At 40.1% G+C, this 17,636-nt stretch overlaps 1 pseudogene; it reads right to left on the bottom strand.

Moving 5' to 3' along the window:
• Positions 1-362: 362 nt before the first annotated feature.
• On the bottom strand, positions 363-17,366 carry LOC129506981 (vomeronasal type-2 receptor 1-like; annotated as a pseudogene).
• Positions 17,367-17,636: the final 270 nt, after the last annotated feature.

Here is a 17,636-nt window from a genome sequence, read left to right as displayed (position 1 = left end):
TCCATAGAAGCATTAACAAGATGTCTCTTTTGGTCCCCACAAGGTGACTTTGTTTGATGTACATTTTTAGACCAGATACCCATGATATAAAAATAAATATATTCAAGAGCCAGGTTTTTTTTTTAATTCATCCTTTTAGGTTACTTGTACCCTCCACATTACACTCCTCATACCAAAGTATTATGAAATTTTTGAATGGAGTCGTTTATAGTTTCAATAGTAACAGGTATTCTAATTGCTAAATGGTATCTTAGAGATTTCACATTCCATGCCAGGATCATACTAGTAGAACCCAAATCTTCAATATGACCCAGACCATGAGCAGGCTGCAGGAGCAACCTGAAAGGGAACACTGAACCATATCACCATTGCAGCGTTGAAGGACACGTGTAACTCACAACTCTAGTCATCCACAACAGTTGACTCTGTGGAATTATTAAGCTTACTGCTTACAGAGGCTGAAGTCAGTTGGATGCTCTTATCTATAGTGGAGACTCTTCCACCCACAATTTCATCAGTGGTCCTTGTTGCCCTCAGCAAAACAATGAAACACTCAGGAGCAAATACACAACGCAACAAACCATAGCTAGATGCCAAGATTGCAAATATTTCCACAGCCCCTTTGAACTTGCCTTCAGTGCTCAAGCAAGCAGGGACAAAAGAGATCCAGATGATGAAAAAGACCTGCATTCCAAACGAGATGCATTTTCCTTCATAGTAATTACCCGGCAATAGGCGAGCAACAAAGGTTGTTAGAAAGCATAGCAAGGCCAGGAAGATATCAATCCCAAACATAGAGCATAAAAACTCTATAGAACCTTATCACATTCCAAAATGATCTTTCTAGGACAGGCTGGGTGGCTCAGCGGTTTAGCGCCACCTTCAGCCCAGGGCGTGATCCTGGAGACCCGGGATGGAGTCCCATGTCAGGCTCCCTGCATGGAGCCTGCTCCTCCCTCTGCCTGTGTCTCTGCCCCTCTCTCTCTGTCTCTCATGAATAAATAATCTTTAAAAAAAAAATGATCTTTCTATTTTGAGATTCTATGTTCTTGTACAATCTTGGGAGCTCTAATACTAAGTAGGCTAAACATATGCCAATCTCAAGTAAAACAAGAGATCAGCAAAGACTTCCCGATAATGGGAGTGGATGGATATAAATTGGGTTTTAGAATTAGAAATCCTGTAGGCTTAAAACAGTAAAATAGTCTTTCCAAGAATGCAAGACAGGCAAAGAGAAAAACCCATTGCCAAGTGACCTGGCAGGTCACGCAGGACCAGTTGTATGGCTTGCCAATGAAAAGCATGGAAGACAGCTGTGGGATGACAAGAGAAAGCTGAATGAGAAAGCCTGGCTCCCGGTCACTGGCGTTCACAAGTGGCATATGCCTGTATATCACGTACACAATTGTGACTGCCAAGACCGAAGCACCCCAAAGATGGAGCGAATGACAACCATGTCGCCCAGGGCCTCATCATAAGCAAAGAATTCCACCTCTTTCAGCACACACATTCTCTTTTGTGCATTTGACCAATAGTCTTCATTACATTGTTCACACTCCCTTTGACCTTAATGAACAAAGAAGAGGATTGACTGCAAGAAAATCAATTGTCCCCTTCATCTGCAAATAGCTCAGAGCAGCCAAAGACCTAGTGCAGGACTCGTTGAGATCTTTTATATAGAATGTACTAATATCTTAAAAAAAGAAAGAATGAAAGAAAGAAAGAAAGAAAGAAAGAAAGAAAGAAAGAAAGAAAGAAAGAAAGAAAGAAAGAAAAGCAAACGAGCAGTACAATTGTCTTAGAGTGTGCAACTAATATTACAGATAGAGAATTATTTTCAGTGTTGGGAATTCAGTCCGCCTTCTTGGTTTCTGCCTTTCCTATACAAGCCTTTTCCAGTAAGATCCCTCCTTCTTTTCCAATTATCCAGTTGAGAAGGGAGGTGTGTATCCTCATAAACCTGAGAACAATCCACAAATGGCTTCCCACCTATGAGAAAATTAAGCTACAAAGGTGAAACAATCAAGAGGGTTGTGATAAGGTTGATTAAAATACAAGTGTTTTCAACCTTCCATTCAACATTACTCTCACCTGCTGAGAGCATGTTGTCTTTGCTTCCTCCACTTCCCCCTCTCTACCCTCCAGATGCAGATTCCAGAGAGAATAGGCAGCAAACTAGTGAGAATTGAGGAGGAAAACAAAAATAGTAACCATGTTGACTAAAGTTGAGAAAAAGTTGGCAGCCTTCAGCTGGCCAGAGGCTCTGAGGGAGATTATTACAACATAAGAAAAAGCTATTTGAGATGAATTCATGGCAAATTATCAAATGGATCTCTTTAAGGTTCTTTGAAAGGTGCAGTTGAAGATTGGAATTCACTTCCAATCGCTCTGACTACTGGACTGGACTTTTCTTGATGTAGCGCCGAGCGGAGACTGCGTCACGTGGGGTCCAGGGAGTTGTTCAGGTTACAGTGCGCCTGTTTTCCATTTAGGGAAAATTTTACATGTTTAAAAATTCTCCTTGAAATAAATTGCTATTGAGGGTCTTTTGGCAAAGGACAAGGACAACTTGTGTTATCTTTAAGGAAAGAGATAAGTGGAGGTAAAAGTACACCTGATCCAACATTCTTCATAAGGCTGAGCATACCAAACCCCACTAAAATCCCAGTCACGAAGAGCAGCATTGCAGCAGGTTGTGGAGAAGAATTCATAGAGCGGCAGTTACAGAATTCATCTGTAAGATTCATCCTGCAAACTTTAAGTAACTATGGCCTTGAGTCCACTGGGGATAGAATTCGCGATCCTATAATTCCATATTAGAGATAATACAGTAGAATATAGAACTGTAATTCACTTATTTTTCCAATTATTCACTATTTTTTACATAACTAATGCTTAATCTATTTTAGAAATTGAAATAATTTTAAGTACTTTTCATGAATCCATTTATTCACATTTCATCTTTTAACATTCTTTTCTCTTAAATTCACAGTTGCTGATCTTTTTCCCAACTGCAGCAGCTTTAGAACTAAAGCCTAAGATTATTGTTTTTTTCACACCACACAGTATATCCAACAGCTTGATAGATTATAATGATTTTTGTTGTAAGTTGTTCACACCTATTTAGAAAGATGACTCCTAAAGCCCTCTTTACCAAAACATGCTTACTCTAATTGCATTTCGATATCATTGGAAAATACGGCCATCTCTACCTGGTTGCCGTGACACCTGTCCATCAGCACATGGGATGCAGTGAAAGCGACATACGGGTTCCCCCTGATGAATCCCCTTCCGGGTTCCAGGATGACGTACATCAGTCAAATGAGGAAGCTTGCAAAGAGAAATACAATGCATGGAACAAAGTTTCTTCTCTTAAAAACAAAACGCTGAGGGAATTCACATCCGGATTTCTATGGCTTTTGTGATATATTAGGGAACCCAGTTAGCTGGACAAGGATCAAAGAGAATGAATGACATCTGTAGAGCCTCGAGAGGAATTTTGCTGAAAGTCAGGCTTGTGGTTGAATCTAGAAATTCAGAGTTCATCTTCAAGCTAGGTCTTTCCAATTTTGGGGCCTCAGAACAGCCTCCATGCCCATGGTACTCTGGGGAAGGGACAATTTTACGTACCTACTACTGCTTGGGGTGGGGGTGGGGGCAGTGACCCCCCCCAAGAATTTTGTCTTAAGAGCCTGGAAAAGATTTCTTCTCACAAGGTCATCCCAACATGGTCTCAAAGTCAAAGATGTGTCATAAAGGGTCAGTAAAAAAGAAAAACAAAAGATCTTTTCCATGGGAAAAATTGGCAGGGCAAAAACAGATATGTGGACAAGGCATAACACTCAAATATTTTCTCATTAATAAAAAAAGAATTAAAAAAAAAAGAGTTTAGGGAGCTCAATGGCAAATACAAGTGTCCCTCTACATTCCACATGGATGTGCACTTTGAAACCAAGAACAGATGCAAGGCCTATACATCAGTTTGTAGCTTAACGTAAATGAAGAGCTTCCTATTTCAAAAGGAGATAAAAGGTCGTTTCCATGAAAGAAATAAATATTTTGGAAAGTGAATGATCACATTGATGTTTATTTTGGAAAACAGAATTTTCCTATATTGAGTTTTTACATTAAATCTGAATTAGATAACAATTAAAAAAAACATTAGAAATCTCTGGAACCAGTTACGGTACGTAGCAGTACGAGGCGTGTACTGCTGTACACGTTAGGTAGCCTCCTTGGAAAGTATGTGCATGACCACAGAATGAACAGGATTTCCTCTCCCCTGACCAGTTTTCTGCAAAGAACTCTCCATCTATCTTTCTTTGAAAATTATGAACAATGAGCTGATGCCTTTCAATTCCATTTCGCAGTATCCCCAGGATACTAGCTTCTAATCCGCTCAGCTCACTAAAATGTTACCTGCCACGTCTGCTAGTTTTTCCTCTAGCTACATTTCTCTTTCGTTTCTCTTCAATATTTGGCATCTTGAGCAACCCCTCCTTAAAATGCAGACTCCCCTGGCTTCCATTGGGCCTTTTATTTATTTTGTTGGTTCCACATCCTCCACCTTTCTTGTCAACTGTGGGTATTTTCTTAGGTTTGGTCTTTAATCTGCTGCTTTTATCTCCTGATATAAAGCAGCTCATTCGCTCTTTGCCTTCAACCAGCAGCTCTAGTTAAGAACTCCCAAACCGGGATCCCTGGGTGGCTCAGCGGTTTGGCGCCTGCCTTTGGCCCAGGGCGCGATCCTGGAGATCCGGGATCGAATCCCACATCGGGCTCCCGGTGCATGGAGCCTGCTTCTCCCTCTGCCTGTGTCTCTGCGCCTCTCTCTCTCCCTCTCTGTGACTATCATAAATAAATAAAAATTAAAAAAAAAAAGAACTCCCAAACCTTGATGTCCACCACCTGTCCCACCTGAACTCTAATTCCATATTCTCAACTTCCAATATGTCCCTACATTGCGTTTCCACCATCACTTCAAATTCAACATGTCCAAAGCTATCCCAATTAATGCCATTCCTTCTCCCAAATTCCCCATTTCTGTCACTGACACCACCGTTCTCATCCATAACCTCCAACCTTATCCTGCATTATTTGCCTATATATACCATCTCCTTCACTCGGGCCCATCTGTTCACCAACCTCCAGACTCAGTTTACCATCATGAGTTAAATCATGCCCTATACTGTCCACTAATTATTTGATGCAGGACACTTCCAAGTCCAGTCTATCAACAAATCCTGCAGCTTCTAACTGAAAGATACCCAGAATCTGACTATTACATCCCACGTCTGTCACATCTATCTTGGCTCAAGCCCCCACCTTATTTTGGATTATATTTTTTTTGCTCCTCTAATTGGTTTTCTATTTTCTACTTTTGTCTCTCACCCCAGCCCACTCCTTCAGTTTATTTGCAACATGGCAGACAGGTGATCCTTTAAAGATTTTATTTATTTATTTATTTATTCATTTATTTATTTATTTATTTTTATTTGAGAAATGGAGGCACAAGTAGAGGGGGGAGGAGGAGCAGGGAGAGAGAGAGAGAATATCAAGCAGACTCCAAACTGATCATGGAGCCCAACGTGGGGCTCAATCTCACAATCCTAAGATCATGACTTAACCCCCAAAAATCATCAGTCCCTTAACTGACTGAGCCACTGAGGTGCCCCAAGAGATGATCCTTTAAACCCTGGGTCAGACCATTACTCTCCTCTCACAAGACTCTTCAGTGGCTCCCCTTTTCACTCAGTGTAAAAGTCCAAGTCCTGAAACAGTCCGTAAGGCTCCATGTGACCTACTCCCTCTTGCCTCTCTTCCCTCTTCTCCCACTACTCCCATCCCCTCAGTCTTTCTACCCACACTGACCTCTTTGCTGTTCCTCCAAAATATGAAGCTCGCCTCCACCTCAGGGCTTTAAAGTTGCCATTCCCTCTGCTGCAATGCTCCTCCCCCAGATAATGCATGGACTGACTTCCAAGGTCACGGCAGGGAGGCCTTCCCAGACCACATTATGTGAAGTTATAGCCGTCTCCCCCATCACTCCCTATTTCAATCCTTCCTACTTTTTTCCCTCGAGTACTATCACCCTTTAAAATAACACATAATTTATCTATTTGTCTTGTTTATAGCCTATTTTCTCCCACTGAAATGTTAGGTCCATTAGTAAGGGATTTGTTCTGTTTTGTACAGTGACATATCCCTAGTTCTTAGGATAGCATCTAGCATCTATAATACTGTGCTCAAAAAATATTGGCCTGATTAATTAATTACACTCTAAGTGCTGTGAAGGCAACGTTTTGGGGGTCTCTGTGTGTATTTTACTTCTTTTCCTGTATCTTGTAGTTTCTGAAATAATAGGTTGGTTCCAAAGAATCCTCCAAAGCTGGTTAATTTTGGAAGGAGGAGAATATCATTTTGAACTTATGGATTTAAAAGTGTATGTTCTTTTACTGTATTTATTTTCCTTATTGATGCTCAAGTGGTCCAATTTTTACCAGGGAAAACTTCTGCTTGGCTCCCATAGTCTTGGTCTTTTTTTTTTTTTTTTAAGTATAGCTGACAAACAATGTGCATTATTTTCAGATGCACAAAATAGTGATTCCACAAGTCTCTATGTTACCCTATGCTCACCACAAATGTAGCCACCACCTGTCACCGTACAACACTATTGCAGACCACTGACTATATTCTCTGTGCTGTAGCTTTCATCCCCATGACCTACTCATTCCTTAACTGGAAGCCTGTATGTCCCATTCCCCTTCACCCATTTTGTCCATCCTCCCACCTCCCCCTTCCATCTGGCAACCATCAGTTTGTTCTATTTTTTGGTTCATTTTTGCTTTTTGCTTGTTTGTGTGTTTATTTTGTTTTTTAGATTCCACATATATGTAAAATCATATAGTATTTGTCTTTTTCTCTCTAACTTATTTCACCTAGCATCTCATGACTTATTTCACTTCTAGGTTCAATAATGTGGTCATAAATGACAAAATGTCATTTTTTTTATGGCTGAGTAATACCCCATTATATACATACACACACCACTTCTTTATCCATTCGTCTGTGGACGGACATTTGGGCTGCTTCCATATATTGGCTATTGTAAATAATGCTGCAATCAACATAGAAATGTATACCTCTTTTTGAATTAGTGTTTTTGTTTTTGTCTACGGGTAAATACCAGTAGTGGAATTATTGAATCATATGGTATTTATATTTTTTGATTTTTTGAAGAAATTCCATACTGTTTTCCACAGTGGCTGTACCAATTTACATTCTCACCAATAGTGCACAAGCATTCCTTTTTCTCCACATCTTCACCAACACTTGTTATTTCTTATCTTTTTGATTCTAGCCATTATGGTAGGTGTGAGGTAATATCTTACTGCAGTTTTCATTTGCATTTCCCTAGTGATGAGTGATGTTGAGCATCTTTTCATGTGTCTGTTTGCCATCTGTATCTTTTTTGAAAATATATCTATTTGGGTCGTCTGCCCATTTTTTAGTTAGATTATTTGCTTTTTGGTGTTAAGTTGTATAAATTCTTTACGTATTTTGGATATTAATCCCTTATCAGATATATAATTTGCAATATCTTCTCCCATTCAGTTGGTTGCCTTCTCATTTTGTCGATGGGTTCCTTTGTCATGCAAAAGCTTTTTGTTTTGATGTGGTCCCAATAGCTTATTTTTGCTTCCATTTCCCTTATCTGAGGAAACATATCTAGGAAAATGTTGCTAAGATCTATGTCAAAGAAATTTCTGCCTTTTTTTTTCCTAGGAGTTTTATGGTTTCAGGCCTCACATTTAGGTCTTCAATACATTTTGAGTTTATTTCTGTATATGGTGTAAGCAAGTGGTCCAACTTCATGCTTTTGAATGTAGCTGTCCAGTTTTCCTAGTACCATTAGCTGAAGAGACAGTCTTCTCTCCACTATATATTCTTGCCTCCTTTGTCATACATTAACTGACCATTTAAGTGTGGGTTTATTTCTGGGCTTTCTATCCTGTTCCATTGATTCTATATGTCTATTTTTGTGCCAAATCCATACTGTTTTGATTACTACGGCTCTGTGGTATATTTTAAAATCTGGAATTGTAGTACCTCCAGCTTCGTTCTTCTCAAAATTTCTTTGGCTATTTAGGGTCTTTTGTGGTTCCATACAAATTTTCATATTATTTGTTTTAGTTCTAAGAAAAATGCTGCTAGTATTTGGTAGGGATTGCGTTGACTGTAGATTGCTTTGGGTAGCATGGATATTTTAAGATTAATTATTCCAATCCATGAGAATGGAGTATCTTTCCATTTGTTTGTGTTGTCTTCAATTTTTTTCAACAATGCTTTATAGTTTTCAAAGTACAGGTCTTTCACCTTCTTGGTTAAGTTTATTCCTAGATATTTAATCTTTTTTGGTGCAATTGTAAATGGAACGGTTTTCTTAATTCTCTTTCTGCTATTTTGTTATTAGTATATGGAAACACAACCAATTTCTGTATTAATTTTGTATTCTGTAATTTTACCAAATTCTTTATTAGTTCTAATAGGGTTTTTTGGGGGGTAGTCCTCAGGGTTTTCTATGATTAGTATCATAGCATCTGCAAAGAGTAACAATTTAACTTCTTACCAATTTTGATGTCTTTTATTTATTTTTCTTTTCTGATTGTTGTGGCTAGAATTTCCAGTACTATCCTGAATAAAGTACTGAGAGTGGACATCCTTGTCTTTTTCCTGATCTTAGAGGAAAAGCTCTCAGTTATTCACCATTGAATATGACATTTGCTGTGGGTTTTTCATATATGGCCTGTATTATACTGAGGTATGTTCCTTCTAAACCCACTTTGGTGAGAGTTTTTATCATCATGGATGTTAAATTTTGTCAAATGCTGCTTTTGCATCCGTTGAGATGATCATATGATTTTTATCTTTCATTTTGTTGATATGGTGAATCATGTCAACTGTTAGGCGAATATTGAACCATCCTCAGATTCCCAGAATAAATCCCACTTGATTGTGGTGAATGATCCTTTTAATGTATTGTTGACTGTGATTCGCTAATATTTTTTGAGGATTTTTGCAATAGAGTTATTAATCTCTCCTCATTTTAAAAAATTCTTTTTTTCTTTTTTTCTGTTTTGCTTAGGTGCTTTCCATTACCCTGTCTTCCAGATGTCTGATCTATTCTTCTGTATCTGCTAATCTGTCCATTTCCTCTAACATATTTTTCATTTCAGTTATTGTATGCTTCAACTCTGATTAGTTTTTACATTTTCTACCTCTTTGTTGAAGTTCTGAGTTCTTCCACTTTTCTTTCCAGTCCCATGAACATCTTAATGATCATTACTTTAGATTTTATCTCCATTTCATTTAGTTTTGTGTTTTTTTTTTGACAGATTTTTTTTTTAATTTAAATTCAATTTGTCAACATATACTATACCACCCAGGGCTCATCCCATGAAGTGCCCTCCTTAGTGCTTGTTATCCAGTTCATTTCATTTAGTTCTTTTTCTGAGGTTTTCTCTTGTTCTTTTATTTGGAGCATAGTCCTGTCTCCCCATTTTGCTTGACTTTCTATGTTTGTTTCTATAAACTAGGTGGAACAGTGATTTCTCCTACACTTGAAGGAAAGGTCTTATGATGGTTGTTCCCTGTATAAACTATGCCTGGTGATTGGCTGGCAGGCTAGAGCTATGTGGGCTGGGGGTCCCAAGGCATTCTGTGCTGGGGCTGCCCTGGTGAAATGGTGGGAGCTGAAAAGGACACAGACTGGGATATTCCTGGGGCTCTTCATAGAGAGGGTACCTTGGTAGGACAGCTTAAGCTGAATGAGTGCAAGGTGGGGGGCTGCTGAGCTGTCTGCACAGAGGGTGGCCTGGCAGGAGAGCTGAAGCTTAAGTGAGTATAAGCCAGAGTGCCCCAGGGTGCTTGGCACAGAAGTTGCCCTAGTGGGGCAGCTGGAACTGGGGTAGGATGTGGGCTGGAAGGTCCCAGGGTGCTCCATGCAGGGGGTGCTCTGATGGGGTGGCTAAAACTGAGGCAGGCACAGGCCAGGTGTTCCCAGGGTGTTCTGAACAGGGAGCACTGTTGGCAAGGTAGCTGGAGCTAAAGCAGGCATAGCCAGGAGGTTCCAGAGTGCTTTGTACCAGTGGTGCCCTAGTGAGTCACCTGGAGCTGAAATGGCATGAGTCTGGAGTCTTCTGCTGTGCTCTGCTCCTGTGTCACCTTGGTATGATAGCTGGAGCTGGAGTCAGCACTGACTAGAAATGTTCCAATATGCACTGCCCTGTGACCTCCTTGGAGAGATGGCTGGAGCTGGTGTGGGCTAGGGGCCCAGAAAACACTGAGGCAACAGGCTGGCAGGGTGCCCAGACTCTGTTCCCATCTACACTATCAAGGTGGAGGGGGACCATAAACCCTGGCACTCACTAGGCCCTCCAACCCAGAGAAAGTTCCAGCAGCTCCCTCCTTCTCTGGCACAGTTCTAAGGCTAATCTATTCATATTCTAGTTGCTTTTTAAAATCTCAGCTTTTTTTTTTCCTGTGCCCCAGGGCAGACAAATCTGCTCTAGGTCATCTCGGGCGCTATCCCTCCCCACTGTAGTTCTTAGTGTGGGGGGCAGGTGTTACCTTTGTTACCACGTCTCCATCTCTCTTAGTCTCAATGTGGACTCTGTCTTTTGTTGTGCAGAAGCTGTTCAGTCAGCCTTCAGTTCTTCTTCAGAAGGAAATGCTCTATAAACAGGTATAGATTAGGTGTGTCCATAGAGGAGGTGAGTTCAGTGTCTTCCTATGTTGCCATCTCAGGCTGGAATTCAGGAAAGTGGTTTTTTAGAGGTGGACTCATAGTAGATGCTTAGTTAATTTGTATCAAATTCATTCAAACCGATTTCATTATATAAATATATCCCCAATTTTAATAAAGAAGATAAGAAAAATAAAATTATTATGTTCTAATGAAATATTATTAAAATGGAACTCTACTGTGGCATTTTACTATCCTTCCATCAATTTTTAGTAGAACAAGTTTTCTTTTTTTAGATTTTATTTATTCATGAGAGACACAGAGAGAGAGAGAGAGGCAGAAACACAGGCAGAGGGAGAAGCAGGGAGCCCAATGCAGGACTCGATCCTGAGACCCCAGGATCATGCCCCGAGCAGAAGGCAGACGCCCAACCGCTGAGCCACCCTGGTGTCTCTAGAACTTGTTTTCTATGAACCTTATCTAAACAAGTAGTAACATCTCTTTTTTCATGTAAAACATCATATTGAGTACTTACTATATGCTTAGCACTAGGAATACAAAGTGAAAAATCTCAGGCCCCATTCAGGTAGAGAGTTCCAGACCACAGAAGATAGTTAATACTCTAGGCCTAGGGCAGCTCTGTCTTTCTGCAACGATAGAAGTGTTACATATCCAGTATGATACTGCTAGCCACAGGTGGCCAGTGTGACTAAGGAACTGACTTTCAAATCTAATATAATTTAATTTTTAATTAATTTAAATTTAAAAGCTACCTGTGAGTAGGGGCTACCAATTTGGACAGAACAGCTCCAGGTCAAAGAAATAAAATGCAGAAGAGAGCTGTGGCTGGTACTACAGTGACCAATGCTGATAATCTTTTATTTTTATAACCTGTAAATAACGTACTTAAGTGCTGCCTAAGGATGGGCCAAGAAAGGAGGGAACTGGTGTGTGTGTGTGTGTGTATGCTTTTGTGAGTATGTATGAGTTTATATATGTTTACTGCCACCCATGGAAAGCAGAGAATAAAAAGAAAAAGAGAGATGAAAAGATAGATTAAAAAGATCTCCTAGGTGTCTAGCACAGCGTAGGAGCTCAGCAATCTTAATTTCCTTGTCACTTTTTCTCAGACCTTTTCCCAGCAGGATTTGGAAACTTAGATCTAGGGGATCTTAGGAAGATCCCTCAGGAAGACAGAAGATACATGAATAGGAATCTAGATGAAAACAGACCCTACACCCCTGAAAAAAAGTCTGCGGCAGCAGCAAAGACAAACCACTGGCTGCACTGATGCCCACACTCAGCTCTCTCACTCCTGCTGGTCCCTTCATTCTGAGATCCACATGGAAGATTAAATTGCTGTTGTTTTTCCACCACCCTATCATTTTACTGTGACCTATAGTAAACACTGAACTTGAATATCAAGGGCCCTCCAGTCCCACTCTCCTAGAACTAAGGTTTCATTAAAGGTAAAAAGTTCAGCTGTCTGGGAAGTAATGGGGTTTCTTCATGACTTCTAGTAAATAGTGAGGTTTCCTCTTAACTTTCTCCAATAACTCCTGCAGGTGCTAACTTTATGTCATACCCAGGGGGGCCAGTCTCTAGTTCACCAACCACTTCTCAGTCCTACATTTAAGCCTTCCTGTTGCTATCAAAGGAGGAGGATAAAATTTGTAATAAGAAGTCAAATAAATAACAATAATTCAATATCAATAATAATCATAATAATAAGGAAAATAATCATTTTTTTACATAGGGTAACTGGTTTACCTCCAAAGATGATGCATGTAATCCTCAAACCTTATTTCTACTACCTCTCAGAACAATTTTGACAACAGTATTTTAGAAAGAATTTTGAAGCTTGTGAATCTTTCTCTCCTATAATCTCTCAATAAAAGATTTCTTGAATGACACATCAAAGCTTGTTGACATATATGTACACCCACATATATACTCTACTGGTAAGTTAGTGTTCCCTACCCCAAATTATATTATTAATTTGTGAATTCTTCCTCACGTTCTTTGACCCTGAGAATAAATAAGAAAAAGGGGACGAAGAAATGAACTTCCTCTAGAACTACCATCAGGAAGGGGAAGAAGGACTTCTGGGTTGTCCCAAGATAATGGTAGCTGCTAGACTGGGGGTCTCTCCACACATCTGCTCAAAAAGAGCATACAAACTCAAAAAACAAAAAAAAGTAAATAAAACCACACATAACCCATGACTTTAGCAACATAAAGAACCTCAGAATACTATGAACTTAAAGTTCTTGTATGTAGAGAAATAGCCATTAAATTCCAGCAAGGCCATTTCTAGAGTCCCTCCCTCATCCCTGGGTATGTAGGAAATGGACAGAATCTTGAAAAACTGTGCAGGACATAGTAAGAGAAAACAGAGAATTTAAGGTTGATGGAGAACAGACAAATCATTCCTAGAAAGAAAATGTCCCAGCCTATGTTAAAACAGGTCCAAAACTAGAGAGACAGTACCAGCTCCAGGGAAAAGTCTTGAAAGTGGGACTTGAGGTGCCAGTCTCAGGATGGCACAACTTCAACCGGAGTTAGAAGGTATATGGAGAGGGAGAAGTGCCTTTTTGAGATGTGGTAGAAAGAGAAAGAAGAGGGGAAAATTAAGAATCCTGCACAAACAAGAGTGAACCATAAAACTGAAAGACACATTAAGCTTTCCCTTACGGCAAAAAGTCATATCTTACATGAACTACTCTTCACTCTACTAATAGAAGAAGGCAGTCTAGAATTATGCATTTGTAAAATACCAGAAACTCTCATCCTTTGTCTATGAACAAAGATAGGTGTAAGTGCCTTGATGTAAGTTTACTATAAGAAGAAAACAGAAAATGAAAATTAAGACATTGCAGCAGGTCCCTCCCATCAACACACAGACACACAACCATTGCCCAGAAGAATAATGTAACATAGCATTTTAAATAAGTTTTCTGGCACTACAATTAAACAGTCTCCCAAACATACCTGGAGAAGTGCAAAAATATGCTGAGTCAGGTATTTAAAAATTTAAAACAAAAATAAATATACAACTGGAAGAAATGGGAAAAAAAACATTTTACTCAGGAAAGAAACTAAAGAGAAACCCAATTCAGAAACTAAAATTGATAAGGCATTCCAAAACAAAGATATTTGAGTGCAAAGTTACTAAGAGGCCTCGAATAAAGGCAGGAAAACAATGAAAAGAATTGGACAAATAAAGAAAAAGGCAAAAATGGTCAGAGAGGAAGTGGATAAAACTAGGCAAAGGAAGTCAAAGCCTTTGATTGGAGTTCGTGGAGAAGAAAAACAAAAGGATAGAATGAATAAACTATAGTCCAAAAAAACACTCCGAAAACAAAATACCTGAATCTGTATATAGAAAAGATATGTACTGTATTTGAAAAAAAATGACTTGGAATAGCCAACTCCAGATGGCTGATATTCCATAGTGCCTGAAACAATATAGAAATGCAATTCTCTGTGTCTATAAACAGAAGAAGATGTCAAAGTAACTCACCTTTGCTAATTCAGTCTTCCAAAATATCGTTGCATTCTTTTTCATCATGAGTTCAAACTTAAGAGTTTGTGAATATACATTCTCCGACGTTCACAAAGGCAATCTCTGCATTATCACCTACTTGCCAGTTCAGAATATCATAGTGCCCAGTCACATCTCCATTTTCATCAATTTCTATTCCCTCTCCATTATGGGCAGCGAACTTAAGTGTCTCCAAATTGTACATTCACTAGAAAACAAAGAGAAAAAAAATAAGAATAAAAAAGCAGTTTGTAAGTATCTGACTGTCTAGAGAATGGGGTTTATGAAGAAATAGGTACTAATGATAAAATGAAGAAACAGGTACTAATGATAAAATGTGCCTCTATGTTCCTGTTGTGAAGAGTGTTGAAAAGGCGAAGGTGAGGGAATGCTAATTGCCTTAGGAAAAATTAGTTTTCCCCAGGAAGTAGCCATCTGAGCTGGGTTTTTAAAAATTAGTAGAAATTTGCCTGACAAATAGGGGGACATGGAGAATCTGAGCCAAGGGCATAACATGTGGGACAAGGACCCCTCTCCAAACCAGAAAGGCCAAACACCTTGGTGGAAAGAGTCTGAATTGTGATGTCTGATGATCTGACATCATATTTTGGCTCTTTCAAACATCATGACCTTGGGCAAGTCATACATCTGAATAATCACTAGTTTTCTGGTCTGTAAAGGGAGGGAAATTATTCCTGCCCTATCTCTGTCATTAGAGCTTGATATAAATTTAAGCCTTTAGTAAGTCAATATCCCAACATTGTGAAAATCACCATCCGTCCTGGCCACTCGGGTCACCTGCCCTTGTACCTCTCCTTCCTTTTACCATATGTTGTTCTCAAGCAACATAAGGCCTACATCAGAGTTCACAAGCGGATGACTGTTACCGGCAAGTCCACTGGGAAGAGGCCTTTTTTTTCCCCTTTCCAATCTTCAGAAGAGTTAAGGAAGGAAATGTTCAAAGGCTATCAGTCCCTGACCGTTCTCTAGAACAACACTGACATAATTCCATCTGTCTATCACCATTGGATGGTAGGACACAGATCCCTACCATCCAGGTATGAAAGAGAATTTAGAGATGTGTCCAAATAAGAGTAAAAGGGCTTTACAAATATACATACTCTGATCAAACCTGCTAACGGGAGAAGCTGAGAAGAATGAGCATGGAGTACATTGTCATTTTAGTTGTGAATAAGTTAAAAAATTATACTTCAGTTTGTTTACAAAGCATTCTTTTTTTTTTTTAACGAAGCATTCTTAATGAGCCTGTTAATCCTCTCTCGTTGAGGTCTTCCCTTTCAGTTTTAACTTACTGACACTGCACGGGGTTTGTGTCTAGCGTGAATCGTGCCATGGACTATCCCACCAACATTCACCCTGACACTGTGTGGCCCCAGTCTCTTCTGTGTCATTCTATTTTTTTTTAAAGATTTTATTTATTCATGAGAGTCAGAGAGAGAGAGAGAGGAGAGAGAGGCAGAGACACAGGCAGAGGGAGAAGCAGGCTCCACGCAGGGAGGCTGACGTGGGACTCGATCCCAGGTCTCCAGGATCACGCCCTGGGCTGAAGGCGACACTAAACCGCTGAGCCACCCAGGGATCCCCTCTTCTGTGTCATTCTAATACATATTTGTTGCTCTTTGAGCAAATTTAAATTATAATATTGAAATATTCAAATAATGAATTAGAGGATTCTTATTTACCACATAGGATTCTTTTTATTCTATTAAAAAAAAAAAGCACCCAAAGAATTTCTTTTAAAACGGAAGAACTGCCCTATGACCTTTAAAATATAACTTAATTTCTCATTCTGAATTTGCCACAACGTCCCCCGTACCAAGGAACACACCTGGCACTCAGATCTTGGTTTACAAATTCCATTCTCGGGTAATTGGAAACAGGAGTCTTTGGAGAAACGGCCGACTACTGACCTGAGGCAGAGAAAGTACAAGATGAGCGCGGAACATCTTGAGGTTCCAGAAAATAAGGAAGTGCCCACAAATGATAAAGATGTGTCAAAAGGAAACAAAAGCCACTCAAAGTGGCTCCTAGCAGTCAAATCTGGGAAATTTCGAGCAACAGAATAAATAATGAGAGTTGTGGGTTATTCTACTCAAAGAGAGATAAACATCCTTGAGTCCCTATTGATACAAGTAAATCGGGGAGGGGGGGAGTAGAATTCTAGTTAATAAATGTAGAAGGGATGAGGGGAAATGGGAAATCACCAGTTTTTTAAACAACACGGTAAGAGCTGTTTCAGGCAAGAATCATCATCAATGGATGTTAAAATTTGTGGCCAAGCCATGATGAGAAACATTATTTTCAGATCCTCAAAATATTGCCCCTACGCGGTAATTGTTAATCACAAAGGGAAACAGAGATACTTTAGAGTGGAAAAGCATGGTGACATCACTGGGTGATAAAAGTTAACGTCCAGAATAATAATTCATAATGACATCACGTACCTCTTGATATGAGACATAAGAATACATCGCTTCTATGGTATTCTTGCCAGAAACGCGTAACCTTAATGTAATCATGAGAAAAAAAAAAAATTAGAAAAACCCAAAACATTTCAAAATAACTGGCCAACACTTATTAAAAAAACACGTCCAAGTCATGAAAAGCAAGGGAAGAATGGAGAAGTCCCACAGACTGGAGGAGATGAGATGGACACAAAACTAAAGGCCTGTGGGTCCACTGGAAAATAAAAATAAAGCTGTGGTGGTTCTTATGACTGTGGGCCCTGCTGGGAAGGACAAGCACCGTGGTGCTGCTCAAGAATAGAGTCAGGAAAGGAATGATGCCATCGAGGATGCTGGCAGTGCCAGACCGCCCACGGCGTGCGTTGTCCCTTCTGGTGGTACCGAAGGTGTAAGCAGAGGAGCGCTCTGATAAGGTGTGCATCTTGCTGAGATCATCCGGGCTGCTGCATCCAACCACGAATTGCGGGGACATCAGAACTGAGGCAGGAGGTCGGAGGGCCCCGTCTCCCAGATGACCTCGGGCAGCCTTCTCCGGCCGGCCTCCGTGCCTTCGCGTGGAGGCTGAAGTCTCCCTCACAGTAGGGATGGCCATGTAACCAGGTTCCGGCTAACGGGGTGTCAGGACGACTGTCACTTCCAGGAAGCATCCTAATACAGGGGGGCCCAACATCTTTGCCCTTTGTCCTTCCTGCTGGTTACAGGCCCGACGTGGTGGTCGACGTCCAAGTAACATCGGGAACAGAGAAACAAGGTAGAGGGAGTCAGATCCCTAGGCCATCCTCCGGCCCTGGAATGCTGCTCTCTCCACTCCAGGCCCGTGAAGGGGAAAAAAAACAAACAAAAAGAACGACTTTGCATCAGG

The sequence above is a fragment of the Nyctereutes procyonoides genome, unplaced genomic scaffold (genome assembly GCF_905146905.1).
Source record: "Nyctereutes procyonoides isolate TBG_1078 unplaced genomic scaffold, NYPRO_anot_genome, whole genome shotgun sequence".
Taxonomy (NCBI): domain Eukaryota; kingdom Metazoa; phylum Chordata; class Mammalia; order Carnivora; family Canidae; genus Nyctereutes; species Nyctereutes procyonoides.
The sequence above is the reverse complement of the archived record's forward strand: the minus strand, read 5'-3'. Positions and strand labels throughout refer to the sequence as shown.